We start from the raw sequence: 13,812 nt of genomic DNA, 5'->3' as shown, positions 1-13,812 counted from the left end.
CTATTATGTCTGTATCCCAAAGAGATCATAAAAAAGGGAAAAGTACCCAAATGTACAAAACTATTTATAGCAGTTCTTTTTGTGGTGTTGAAGAATTGGACATCGAGGGGATGCCCATTAACTGGGGAATGGCTGAACAAGTTGTGGATATGAATGTAATGGAATATTATTTTTCCATAAGAAACGATGAGCAGGTACACTTAAGAAAAACCTGGAAAGACTTTCATGAACTGATGCTGAGTGAAGTGAGCAGAACCAGGAGAACACTGTATACAGTAACAGCAACATTGTGTGATGACCAACTTTGTTAGACTTACTTAGCTCTTCTGAGCAATGCAATGATCTAAGACAATTCCAAAATACTCATGATGGAAAATGCTATCCATATCCAGAGAAAGAAATATGGAGTCTGAATGTAGATCAAAGCATACTATTTTTCTTTTTTGTTGTTTTTTTTTTGTTTGTTTTTTCTTTCTCGTGGTTTTTCCCTTTTGTTCTGATCCTTCTTTCACAACATGACTAATGTGGAAATATGTTTAATATGATCATACACATATTGCCTATTTCAGATTACATGCTATCTTGGGGAGTGAAGGTGAGGGGGGAATTTAGAACTCAAAATCTTATAAAAGTGAATGTTGAAAACTAAGAATAAATAAATTTTTAAAAAAGAAAAAAAACAGTGAGAATTAAATAGAGGCTAGGTGATCATTTGTCAGAGATGCTATTGAGGTTATTCTTTCTAATGGATTGGACTAAATGCCCTCTGTGGTACCTTCTAGTTCTGACATTCTAAATCTGTGGCTGAGAGGGAAGGGCAGCCTGGTAATATATAGGAAGAGATGCCACCCCAAACTAGCAGCATGTACATAATATTTAAGATGAAAGAACATTGGCCATCCTGTGAGGCTCAAAAGGATAGAAAACACCCATCCAGATTCACCTTGGCAAGGGGCGGGGTGGTATTTAAAATTAAAAATCTTATAAAAGTGAATGTTGAAAACTAAGTGAAAAGTGAAAGTTGAAAACTTCACCACCTGCAGGTGCTGCCCCAGACACCCTCCAAAGCTCATGTAAAGAGCTATCTGCCCATCAACATTCCTGAACTGATCAGAGGAAAATGAAATGGTTGGTCTATCTTTAAAAAAAAAAAAAAGTATACTGTAAGAGACAGCTTGTTGTAGCAAAAAAAAAAAAAATATATGAACTCCAGAAGGCATGACCTCAGATCCTAGCTCCAACTCTTACCAGTGATTTGACCCCAAGGAAATTGATTAATCTCTATGAGCTGACTCAATTTCCTCATCTATAAAATGGGAATACCAATACTTGCATTACCTCCCTCATAGGGTTGTTGTGAAAAAAGCACTTTGTTAACTCCCAAATATTAAACAATTGAGAATTTTAAAAAACAAAAGATGGATAGTGACATAGATAAGATTTGCCCTAAGGTCATAAATGTAGATGGTAGAATTATGTATATTGTGTTTCATCAGCTCCTTGAGAGCAAAGTTCATTCTCTAGCCTCAGTTTCCTTATCTCTAAAAACAGGCTATGGTACCGGTATTCTCCAAACCCACTCCATGAATAATTTTGACAGCCAGATGAACAGCTTTACATCCAGTGCTTTGTAAACTCTAAAGTGATGTGTTAGTGTTGACTATTATCCTCCCTAACCCAGAATCCCATTCATTTTCACATCCTAGTCATCATTTACTCAGTCAAGGCAGGGCATATCCTATGGGAAAAGATATTAAGCATTATCCCCTTCCCGTTTCCCTTTTTAAGCCACAAATTGCAAATTAATATTGTGACAATGCTTTAGTTTGAAGTCCTTGGTTCCACCTGAATGAGAAACCTTGAAGCCTTTCACTATCCTGCCAAAAATAGGTACAGCAATGCACTCTTCTTATATCATTCTTGACAAAGGCCTAAACACTTTCTGATAGACAACTCGGCCGAAGTCTGAGGAGGAGCTCTGAAGTTCCTGGAAAATGGATCAAGGGGGTAACCAGACGTAGAATGAGAGCATTTTAACTTAAAGTCATTACCTTTCGTCGCTACCCTTCACTGGATTGAATGGTTTTAGGAAAATGATTCTATGTGAGAAACTATTGTTTTGGTGGATGATTCAAAACTATTACCTGCTTTACTGTGGAGTTTTGTCTTTCTTCAGGTCACTAGAAATTGCAACTCCAAAATGACCTATGTTGGAAAAATTAGCAAAGGCCTAGGGGAAACTGTGCCCTTTTGGTCAGGGATACATAGAAGTAGTTTAACTTAATAAATTCTTCTCTGACAAGCTTGTGCCCCAAATGTGGAGTACTGAATTTTTCTCCCAAACTGCCTTCCCCCACCTTCTGACACTCACTCCAAGTTCTTTCATTGCATCTGGACACTCCACTACCATCTTTTCCATTCCCTCCTCCAAATCTCATGCCTATCTCAATCTACTTCAACCCTTGTTGGAGGTTGGGAGGGAAAGCATTATCCCAAATGCTTCCCCTCCTTCCCCACCCCAGTTCTAGTGCTGCTAATATCCCTACCCTCCAGCTCCTTATCCTTCCTGTTTCAGGCTCTCACTCTCCTCAACTCGGGATTGTATTTCGTTTCCTCCCTGATAAAATGCATTGGGAAAACTTTTGAGCAAATATAGTCAGTAGGGAGTAATGTTCTCTGATTCTGGATTATAGACAGACCATTAAAGTCATGCCTTAGTGCATCATTGCAGTATGGAAATGACTCGTTTCTTCAAAAACAATGGAAGGTCTGAAAAGTCCTTCCAAGCTGGAAAAGCCTCAAGTACCAGGCTAGTTATAGATCACATATCTATTGTATAAGAACTGGCTTTGCTAAAACTGGGGATGCTTAGAGCCAGATTGGCCTAAGAGTAACAGAGGTTTTTTTTGGAAAGCTAGGTGGCACAGTGAATAGATCACTGGCCTGGGAGTCAGGAAGACGTAAGTTCAAATTCAGCCTCAGACACTTAACTCTGCTAGCCTCAGTTTCCTCATCTGTAAAATGAACTGGAGAATGTAATGGCAATATCTTTACAAGAAAACCCTAAATGGGGTAATGAAGAGTCAGACACAACTGAAATGACTGAACAACAAAAATGGAGGTTCTGTGAGACCCCAATCAGGGAAGAGAGGGACCCAGTGTGTAGATTGCAGGGCTAGAGTGAACTTTGAGGATAAAGAGGTTTCTGGGGCATTCTGGGGTACAGCAGTCTAATGTGCAGCCTGGAGAGGGACAAGTTATAAAAATAGTTCCCTCAAAAGCTACCAGTAACCTAACTGACAGTTCAGGGCAGCTAGATGGCGTAGTAGATAGAGCGCCAGGCCTAAAGTCAAGAAGTCAACTGATCTTCCAAAGTTCAAATCTGGCTTCAGACACTTACTAACTATGTAACACTGGGCAAGTCACTTCATCCTGTTTGCTTCAGTTCTTCATCTGTAAAATGGGCTGGAGAAGGAAATGGCAAACTACTCCAGGGTCTTTGTCAAGAAAACCCCAAATGGGGTCATGAAGAGTCAGACACAATCGAACAACAACCAAATAAAACTGGCAGCTCTGATTCACCTTGAGAGAAAGGCTCTATACTGGGTGTGTGCTATCAAGAGGGACTGAGTTCAAGTCCTGACTCTGGCTATGCTAATCCAGACAAATCTCTTAACCCTTCACTACCTGCAGACTATACTTTGCAGAGAAGGTGCTATCATACAATATTGGTGGAGAGAAGTCCCTTATTGAGACTTTCTTATGCTAATGAAATCACAGGTCTAGTCTGATCTAAGTGAAATGTGTTGTAACTTTTTTGCTTATTTGATAAAAGTTCAATGGTTTGGGGGTTGCTGGCGTTTGCTGGGTTGGGGGGAAGGAGAATGGGGAAAGAGGGGGAATGCTGTCACATTCCAATATTTAGATTTCAAGGCTAGAGGGAGCTTTCAGGACGGAAAAGGTTCTTAAGCTCTGAGAAGTCTCATTGGGTAGACTTCCCACTCTAAGATAACAGTCCTTTACAAGGCTATCACTAAGGTTACTGTGAGAAACTTCACCAGGCAGATGACTCACTCCAAGATAATGGCCATCAGCGAGGTCATACAGGAAGGTTATTGTGTATGGCTGAATATAGAAATCCCCAAAACTGCCAGAAATGAACCAGGCCAACTGAATACTGACATATCAGTGTCGGTAAACATCTGAGACATAGATAAAAAATGACGGACATTGACTACATATCATAAATGAAGCTTTTTTCTATATTGCCAAGAGGAGCTAAGCCCTGAGTTGGGTTCCCAGCTCTCCACAGAAGGAGCTCACCACTGATATGGAGAATGAAGAGGAACCATGAACAGCCTGAATGCTAGAGACAATCCTAGGGCAAGACCCTTCACTATCATTTGGGATTCAACCTTCTATATTAAATCCTTCAATAAACCTGGTTTTGGATACATGAATCGTGCCTTGGGCCATGCCTTTCTTTTTAGTAGAATGGTAACTTGATTTACCATGTAACCATTTGATTTATGGAGAAAATGGTAGGACAGACTTATCACCTTTGTAATTCCAAGTAGTTGGATCCCCACCTGCAACAATCCCCTGAAGTGCTTGTAACTAACCCCTTTAAAAAAAACAAACTTGGAGGGCTGTGTGTTGTTGTTAAAAAAAAAAAAGAAAGAAGTAGGAGAGAAGAAACTACGATCTACCTCCACAGGAATGCTAGGCCTTTGAGAACCCCTAACAAAAAAAGGGGTCAAAGGGGTAGGGGAGCTGTTCTCATGTAGAAACCAGTAGAGGGTGCCAACAAGCCAGATCCTATGCTGGTAACTGCAAGATTGAAATGGCATTGGAAGTCAAACTCCCCATTTTCCAGGCCTAGTCTGATGGCAAGAATGTTTTAAGAATTGTAGTCAGAGTATGCCGAATAAAAGGAACAGCTGGTCTATAAACAGAGAGTGACACTATGGAGAACTTTGAAACCTGGGAAGACAAAATAATATGTGAGAAATAATGCTGGATTTAGATTCAAGGACCTGGGTTCAAGTTCTGACTCTGATATTAACTAGCTGTGTAATTTTTGATTGCTCACTGAATCACTTTGAGAAATCATTGTCTTCAGGTATAAAATGAAGAGTTTGAATTCTAATGTCTCTTCTAATTCTAAATCTATGACTCTAAGAATCTTTCCCTTTGATTTTGGGGAAGATTCTCATGGGATTTGCACCTCCCAGAGTCACATATTTTCAGAGTTGTGTGAGTGCTTAGGGATTATCTAATCCACGGGTGGGAAACCTGCATCCTCAAGGCCACATGTAGCCCTCTAGGTCCTTAAGTGTGGCCCTTTAACTGAATCCAAACTTCGCAGAGCAAATCACCTTAATAAAAGGGTTTGTTCTGTAAAACTTGGACTCAGAAGGCTGCACCCAAGGACCTAGAAGGCCACATGTGGCCTCTAGGCTGCAGGTTCCCCACCCCTGATTCTGATCCATACCTGAAAAAGAATGCCTTGTGGTTAAGGTTTTGGTTTTGACTGGAAAGGGATGGGGAGAAAGAAGAAAAAATAAAATTGTATGTGTGCAAAAAAATTAATTTTAAAATATAGATGGGTAAGGGAAAATGGAGAAGGCTGAGAATACAAGCACAGAAGAAGAGAGTCCATACAATGATGTTTGTGTCATAGGACACTCTGCAGGCGCCCTAAAAAGAAGCTTGATGATTTATACAATCCTATTAACCTGTATTATTCATTTATGAACCTTATTGAAAATTTTATGTATTGAATGTTTGACAGGTTGAAGTAAAAAACCATTCTTAAAAGTCAAAAAAGGAAAGAAACCCTTGTGCAAGATATCTTACAAGGAGTCATGCAGCTTTTTCTGGAAGACCTCATTTAATGCTAGTGTCCAGCGTATTTGTCAAGTCCTCATATCTTAAGATTCACATCTATAATTCTCTCATTTTGATGTACTTATTCATGGGAGTCCAGAGACACCTTGTCTAAAGAGAGCCTTAAAGGCTGCATTCTGTTCTACAAAGTCAGATATTTAAGTACTTTAAATTTCAATACTTTTAGTTCATTTATTTGGGGCCTCTTTTTATATATGCTGATTACAAACCGTTGTTACCTTAATTGGCAGTGTAATGATAGCTAGCATTTATAATAGCACTTTAAGCTGTACAAATTGCCTTGTAAATGTTCATCTCATTTGATTGTTAAAGCAACCCCAGGAAAGAGGGAGTTACTATTATTATCCCCATTTTATAGGCGAGGAAACTGAGACTTAAAGAGGTTACTTAACCTGTCCATGGTCACACACCTAGTAAGTGCCTGAGATTCAGGTTTTCCTTGCCCAAGTCCAACACTCTAGCCACCAAGCCACTTTTATCTGATGGGTCTTTCTGAAATAAGCTAGACTGGCCCCAGGATGTCAAGTGTCCAGGTGTGAAGCAACACTGGGCTAATAACTCACAGCCTTTCTAGCTTATTGAGACCTACCAGAGTTTGTGATACATGGGCATATCCTTATTGAATACAGGGTATCTCTCTATTACAATGGCACATCATGGTGGGACTTTAGTGAAGTGAAAATAAATGCAATTTTTACAAAATAAATATGGTAGGAAGTCATATTCTCTACATTTTTTTCATTTCATTTTACTGTAATGCAAGGAGCATTAGCTAGAAGTCAGATGTTTTAGGTTCAAATTATCTTCTCTGAGATTTACAGTAATAGGGGCAGCTGGGTGGCACAGCACCTAGAGCACTGGCCCTGGAGTCAGGAGGACCTGGGTTCCAATCTGACCTCAGACACTTGCCGCACTTACCAGCTGTGTGACCTTGGGCAAGTCACTTAACCCCAATTGCCCTGCCTTCCCCCCTCCAAGAAAGAAAGAAAGATTTACAGTAATAGTTCTGTCACCTTAGACAACTCACCTCACTGCCCTGAATCTCATATCCCCCACATACAAAATGAGGGGGTTGGTCTAGGAGATCTGTAAGGTCCCTAAATCCAACAATCCTATTCTTATGCTATGACTGAGGTTATCTCAATGTATGAGATGATTTTAAAAGGATTTTAGAGATGAGAAAGCAGGGTAAGTAGTTACTAAAGTTTTCTATATTATCCTTTTTTTTCCTTTGTGAAGTGTAGTAAATCTAAGATCTTTTCAATTCTTTTAAAATTTGCCCTTCTTCAAACTATCATGAGAACAGATCCTTAAGTGCCCCATCCCTCATGAATTGTATGTGTATATGTATCTATGTGTATATTTGTATATACATATATATATAGATATACATACACACACATAAATGCATATATAACCTATGTGTCTATATTATGAGGTCCAGCCATTCCTCCCAAATTCATCTTCTTTGGACCCATTGCCACTTCTTCACATAATACATTGGATACTGAGGTGGTAGAGTCCAAGTATGGCACTTCCATTACTGTAGCCACTTACAATATATTGCTATTGTTCAGCTCTGACTTTCATGACCCCATTTGGGGTTTTCTTGGCAAAGATACTGGAGTGGTTTCCTTCTCCAGCTTATTTTACAGATGAGGAAACTGAGGCCAACAGGGTAAAGTGACTTGCCCAGCATCACACAGCTAGTAAGGGTCTGAGGGCAGATTTGAATTTGGGAAGATGAGTCTTCCTGATTCCAAGCCCAGTGCTCTATCCACCACACTACCTAGCTGCCCCAAACCAACTAATAACTAACTAATGTATTCTACATTACCTGTGTTTGTTGTCCCACTTTCACTTTTATCTAGAAATATTCCTATGAGGATCTGGCTAAGTGACATCACATAGCAAGCTGTTTGTAAACTTGTTTGTTTGTATTGTGAAGTTTAGTTGATGCTGCTTCATTTTCTACCATCCTCCTCCAAGATGCCTGACAAATAAACTTTGACTCTACACAGGTGGCTCCCTCAGCTGCCATTTATCTTTGCCTAACAAAGAGACTAAGTGGTTGATGGATAAGGCATATTCTGAGTTCTTTCATGGTGTAGCAGAAAGAGCCTTGGCCTTGAAGTTAGATGATCTGAGTTCAAGTCACATCTCTGATGTTTACCAGTTGGGTGACCTTCAGCAAATCATTTAAACTCTTTAAGCTTTAGGTTCATCTGTAAAACAGGAATAATGAGATTGGCACTAGCTATGTCATACGTCTCTTGTGAGGGAAATTCTTTATAACCTTAAAGCACCCACCATATAAATGAGGGCTGTTATCATTATTATTAGTTGCTGCTAGCAATTGCAAGTATGTTTCTATTTCACAAGTATTCGAATTTTATAAATCATATTTCATTTCTGAGAGCCAAGATCACAAAATACTGTCATGTGTGAACAACTCATATTAATGGAAAAAATTTAGCAAGCCAAACAAAAGCAAATTCTTCAGGGATTTGGCACACCAGTCCTATGACTTTATTGGTATTAGGAACTCCCAACTGGGAAACTCCCTCTATCACAGGAGGGAGTTGTCAAGTTTTTCGTACAACTTCGTTCTCTCTCTTCATCCCATTCAACAGGTTTTCGTGCATAAGCTACAATTATCTCCATGGTGCTCTTTTTGCTTATGCTCATCACAAACCAGAACCAAATAACCCAGTATCTCATGTTTCTTATTACATTTAGGTATAGTACATGAAACCAATTTCACCCCCCTCCTTTGTCTTTCCAAAGTGAATTCTGAGTTAGCCTTCATCTGCAATTTCTTTTTGTTTTCTCTCTTTATTAATCATAAGAATGTCTGTATCTTTTTCTAACATGTTTATGCACTGGTCATTTGATATAAATCTCACATTTATAATAACAGTAGTTAAATTAATGTTTAGTTAAGTTAATGTTACCAGTAGTTAAATTCATGTTTACCATATTCTTTAAAAATATTCAAAATATGGTTTTACATCCTTCATTACTTAATCTGTTAATTAGAAAGGTTGGAGGAGGGGTATATTAGTGTAATAAGGCCAAATTCAAGTTTGACCTCTCCCCCTCTAAATAGATTAGTTTCACCCTATTTCATAACCATAGACTTTACTGCTGAACCAGAGCATCTTACATCAGCAAAAGACGCATAGAAGGAAAGACTTACCATAACATAGATCACCTTCATATTCATTGCCAACACTAAGGACAAAAAAAATTCAAAGTGCAGATTTGCTTGCATGTAGTAACATCTTGTCACGTAAAGGATGGAACACTGATTTGGAGAACTGGAGTGGCTTAATTGAGATAGTAGGCAAAGATAATCCTGATAGCAAAATAAACAGATAATCACTTATATCTTTAGGACAGAGTGCTGAGACAAATTTAAGGAATAATAATTTTTAAGGCCATGACCTGACCAAAGATTTCTCCAACATGGCAACTGAATATTTAAAAAGACATTATTTGCTGCATCCAAGTCATTCACCTTTCCATGTGAAATAGAAACCAAGCTTGAGGATATTTAAAGCTTGACAAACACTCAAGCTCCTCTTGATGTAAAGCTGGGTAAAGAATTTCCATGCTTGATCACATAACAGATGGCTCTCTGCAAGAATCTTTTTAATATTAAACAGACAATTCATGCCTACAAGAAATTCTCCTATAAATCAGCAATTGAAAATATTAAAAACATCCATTCATAAAGGCCATAAATTTTTTACAAGGATTTACTAACCCATTTTAATGTCTATGTCAGTGGAAGGAAGGTAATGTTAAAAAAAATGACAAAAGAATTTAAAGTCATAGTGAAATTCCACAGGTCTTTTCTGTTTGGCTTCAGAGTTAAATAAAAGAACAAAATCCTCTACATAAATCCTTGCTTTGATGCATAGGGGAAACCCTGCGTTCTTCAATACTTTGCCAGTGGAGTTCTGTAAAGTCTCTGGCAAGTCCTGCCAACCTAGAAATGCCTTAAGTAAAACCAGAGATATATGCATGTAGACAACCAGTCTCGATAAGAAGCCTCTCTCCAGACTGGCCACAGATGCTTTGAGCCACAAACTCGTGAAGTCCACCAACTAAGACATAGAAGGGTTGCCATCTACATCTATGAAGAAAGAGCCCAAACTGATGAAATCATGGCTTTTTGAAGAATGTGTACCTGTGCAAATACATGAACTTAAATCATAAAAGAATACAGTAAAAATGGATCTAATACTGCTGAATTGGATAGTTAAAAAGATAATTCTTTCTTTACGTATCTCATAAATTTGTTTCTCTTACTGGGCTTCTTGATCTGCTAAAGATCTATTCCATTTCTTTATGGTGCAAAGGGGACCCTGGGTTCTCAGAGACAACATGGGCAGAAAAAACCTTAGCTTGGTAGAGTAGGCACTTAATGAATCCAACTGAACTGATTGCTGGGCTCTGGTGGATCTTTCCCAAGAAGTAAGGGATTCAAACGTATGTGTTTCAAGTAAGGATTCAAGTAAGGGCCTAGCAAATTTCAGGGAGGTCCATCACCAGAGGATTTGCCACCAAATTAAACTGACAATGAATGCTGGAAGTTGTGACTCACAAACATTTAGCAAGACACAGAGATTTTGCCTCTTTGTCTGTAGAGGAAATGTCTAAGGAAATAATGGAAACTTGAAGTTTTGAGACTTGGAGTGAGCAAGATTTTGGATGGTAAATGCTGAATTTCCCTATCTTTTAAATTTACTGGATGTACTTTTCTCAGTATAATTTCTAGACCCTTTCAACTTCCCTCAGTCCCTGAGTCCCATTCTGGATCATTTTGACTCTTTACTGAACTGGGTCCCTGTGGCCAATTGTTTGATATTTCTCACTTACACTTCCATGCTTGGCATGTCAAACCCTCACCCCGGGCAACCCCAATATCTGTTTGCTCCACTTCTGCTCCCAGCCTGCCAAGTCTTAGGAATAAGTTGGACCGACCCTCCAAAGAACTTTTACTTACCTCTCTAGAAATAAATAGGGGATTATTTTATGCTTGAGATACTTTGAAACCAATTGACCAGCATAAAGGGCCTGATCTTAATACCAATCTGCCTCAGTAGCAATAATATAGTCATCCAAAAGTTTCAAATCAAGCTTTTCCCCTGTTCTTTTCTCTCCTGAGCATACTCCCAATAGAGAAAGTATCCCACAAAGAAGATGAGGACAGAGAAAACACTATTTGATTTGTTCAAAGGTCATTTGTGACCTTTAAGAGAGCTATTTCAGTAAAGTGGTAAGTTTAGAAATCCAATTGCAAAGGACTAAGGACACAATGCTTGGGAAGGAAGGAGGCGTAAGCATCAGATACAGGCAATTTGGGGAAAAGTTTAGTAATGAAGAGGAGAGAGCATACCTGAATGGCCTAGAAAGGTCAAAGGAAGGCTTCTTTTTTTTTTTTTAAAGAATGGGGCTGTCTAAGCACATATGTAAGCAGATAAAAAGTCAGCATATCATTTGTACTTATTTATTTACACATTGTCTTCTCCATTAGAATGTAAACAGAGAAGGAGCCAGTGAAAGAGAGATTAAACATGCGTGAGATAACAGAAGTGATTCCTGGAACAAGGTGCTTGAAAGAGGCCAGAGGGAAAGGGAACAAGGGGGCAGCCTTCGGGAGGAACAGATAACTCTTTCTGTGACCCTGTGAAAGATAGTTTCTGACTCTGTCACTAGACAGAATTTGCTTTCCCTAAAGTTAGCAGTGATTTGTTAATTGTCAGATCTAATGGCCTTTTCTCAATCTTTCTTCTTGACCTCTTAACAGCACTTAATATTCTCTCTCTCTCTCTCTCTGTCTCTCTCTCTCTCTCTCTCTCTTCCTCTTCCTCTCCTTTCCTCTCCTCTCTTCTCTATTCCTCTCCTCTTCTTTTTGTGAAACTGCCCTCTACTAATTCTTCTACCTATCTGACCATTTCTGCTCAGTCTCCTTTGCTGGCTCATCAGCCCTAACATACTATCCCACCCCAAAATATGTGTCTATTCTAAGGATTTACCCTTAGCCACTCACCCTTTCTCTTTCTATACTCTCTCATTTTATCACCTCATTAACTCCAATGGGTTTAATTATTATCTCTACACAGATGAACCCCATATTTTTCTCTCCAGTCATTGTCTATTCTGAACTCCAGTCTTATATAACCAATTAGACATTTCACACTGGATGTCCCATAGGCCTCTCAAACTCAACATATCCCAACACGGTCCTCCCTTCCAAACTTTCCTGTTTCTTTTGAGGGCAAAATTGTCCTTCCAGCCTTCCTGGTCACAACCTCAGTGTCATGCCTGACTCCTTACTTCACAATCTAATCAAGTGCCAAATCACATTATTTCTATCTCCATGACAGCTCTTGCCTCTGCCCCCTTCTCATTCCCACAGCCACAACCTTAGTTCAAGCCTTCATCATTTTTCATCTGTACTTCATTGAATGTGGTGACTTTATTGAGGGTACATAATATAGGACTCTAGACTTCTTCCCCCTACTACAGGAGTACTTTGGGACAAGGATGTGAATGGGACATGGGATCCCCAGTATAGGAACGTAGGTTAGGAATGTAAGCTCCCCAATGGTGGATCTCATTTTTGGCTGGGGATGAAGGTCCATGGCTTTCCACTTTACTCCTTGGAGGTCATGTAGACCATGAGGTCTACTGCATGGTTGCTATAACCATACTCGTTGTCATACCAGGAAATGATCTTGACAAAATGATCATTGAGGGCAATACCAGTGCCAGCACCAAAGATAGAAGAGTGGGTATAGCTGTTAAAGTCACAGGATACAACCTGGTTCTTTGTGCAGCCCAACATGCCCTTCAAGGTCCTTCTGATACTCGCTTCACCACTTTCTTGATATCATCATATTCAGCAGGTTTCTCCAGGCAGTAGGTAGTAGATCCATAATGGATACGTTAGGAGTAGGAACATGGAAGGCCAGGCCTGTGAGCTTCCCATTCAGTTCAGGTATGAACTTGCCTATAGCCTTAGCAGCATCAGTGGAAGGGATGATGTTTTGAGCAGCACCATGCCCATCATGTCACAGCTTGCCAGAGGGACCATCTATGGTTTTCTGGGTAGCAGTAATGGCATGGATTGTAGTCATAAGTCCCTCCACAATTCCAAAGTTGTCATGAATGACCTTGGCCAAGGTGGCCAAGCAGGAGGAATTACTGACAGTCTTAAGGGAATTATGATATTCGACATGGTTTCCTCCCATCACAAACACTGGGACATCAGCAGAAGAGGCAGAGATAATGGTCCCCTTGGCTCTGCCCTTCAAGTAAGCCCCAGTGGACTCTACAACATACTCAGCTCCAGTGTCTCCCCATTTAATGTTGGTGCGATCCCACTCCTGGAAGACAGTGATGCTAATTCCATTGATCACCAGTTTCCATTCTCAGTTTTGACAGTGCCCTTGAACTTGCCATGGCTAGAATCATACTAAAACATATAAGCCATGTAGTTGAGATCAGTGAAGGGGTGTCCACATTGTCTATTCTACCTAAGGTGAATTGTAGCTGTGGTCACCAAGAGCCCAACGTGGCCAAATCTGTTGACTCTGACCTTCACCATTTTGTTTCAGGGATGCGACTGAAGCAGCAGAACCTGGCACCTAGCTTGGGAGAAGAGCTGAGGTTCATTGGCACTTTTGCAATAGCTTCTTAATTATTTCCCTGCAGCAGCATCTTCCTTTCTCAAATCTACTACCCAGATGCCAAAGCAATTCTCCTAAAGCTTAAGTCCAACCATGTCATTCCCCTTCTCCAAAACCTCCTTTGTCTCCTTCTAGGATCAAACATAAAATTCTTTGTCTGGCTTTTAAAACTTATCCCAAACCCCTTTCTAGCATTATT

At 39.7% G+C, this 13,812-nt stretch overlaps 1 pseudogene; it reads right to left on the bottom strand.

The window, feature by feature from the left end:
- Positions 1 to 12,577: 12,577 nt before the first annotated feature.
- On the bottom strand, positions 12,578 to 13,531 carry LOC118832021 (annotated as a pseudogene).
- Positions 13,532 to 13,812: the final 281 nt, after the last annotated feature.

The sequence above is a fragment of the Trichosurus vulpecula genome, chromosome 9, assembly GCF_011100635.1.
Source record: "Trichosurus vulpecula isolate mTriVul1 chromosome 9, mTriVul1.pri, whole genome shotgun sequence".
Taxonomy (NCBI): Eukaryota; Metazoa; Chordata; class Mammalia; order Diprotodontia; family Phalangeridae; genus Trichosurus; species Trichosurus vulpecula.
This window is presented reverse-complemented; position numbering and strand designations above follow the sequence as displayed.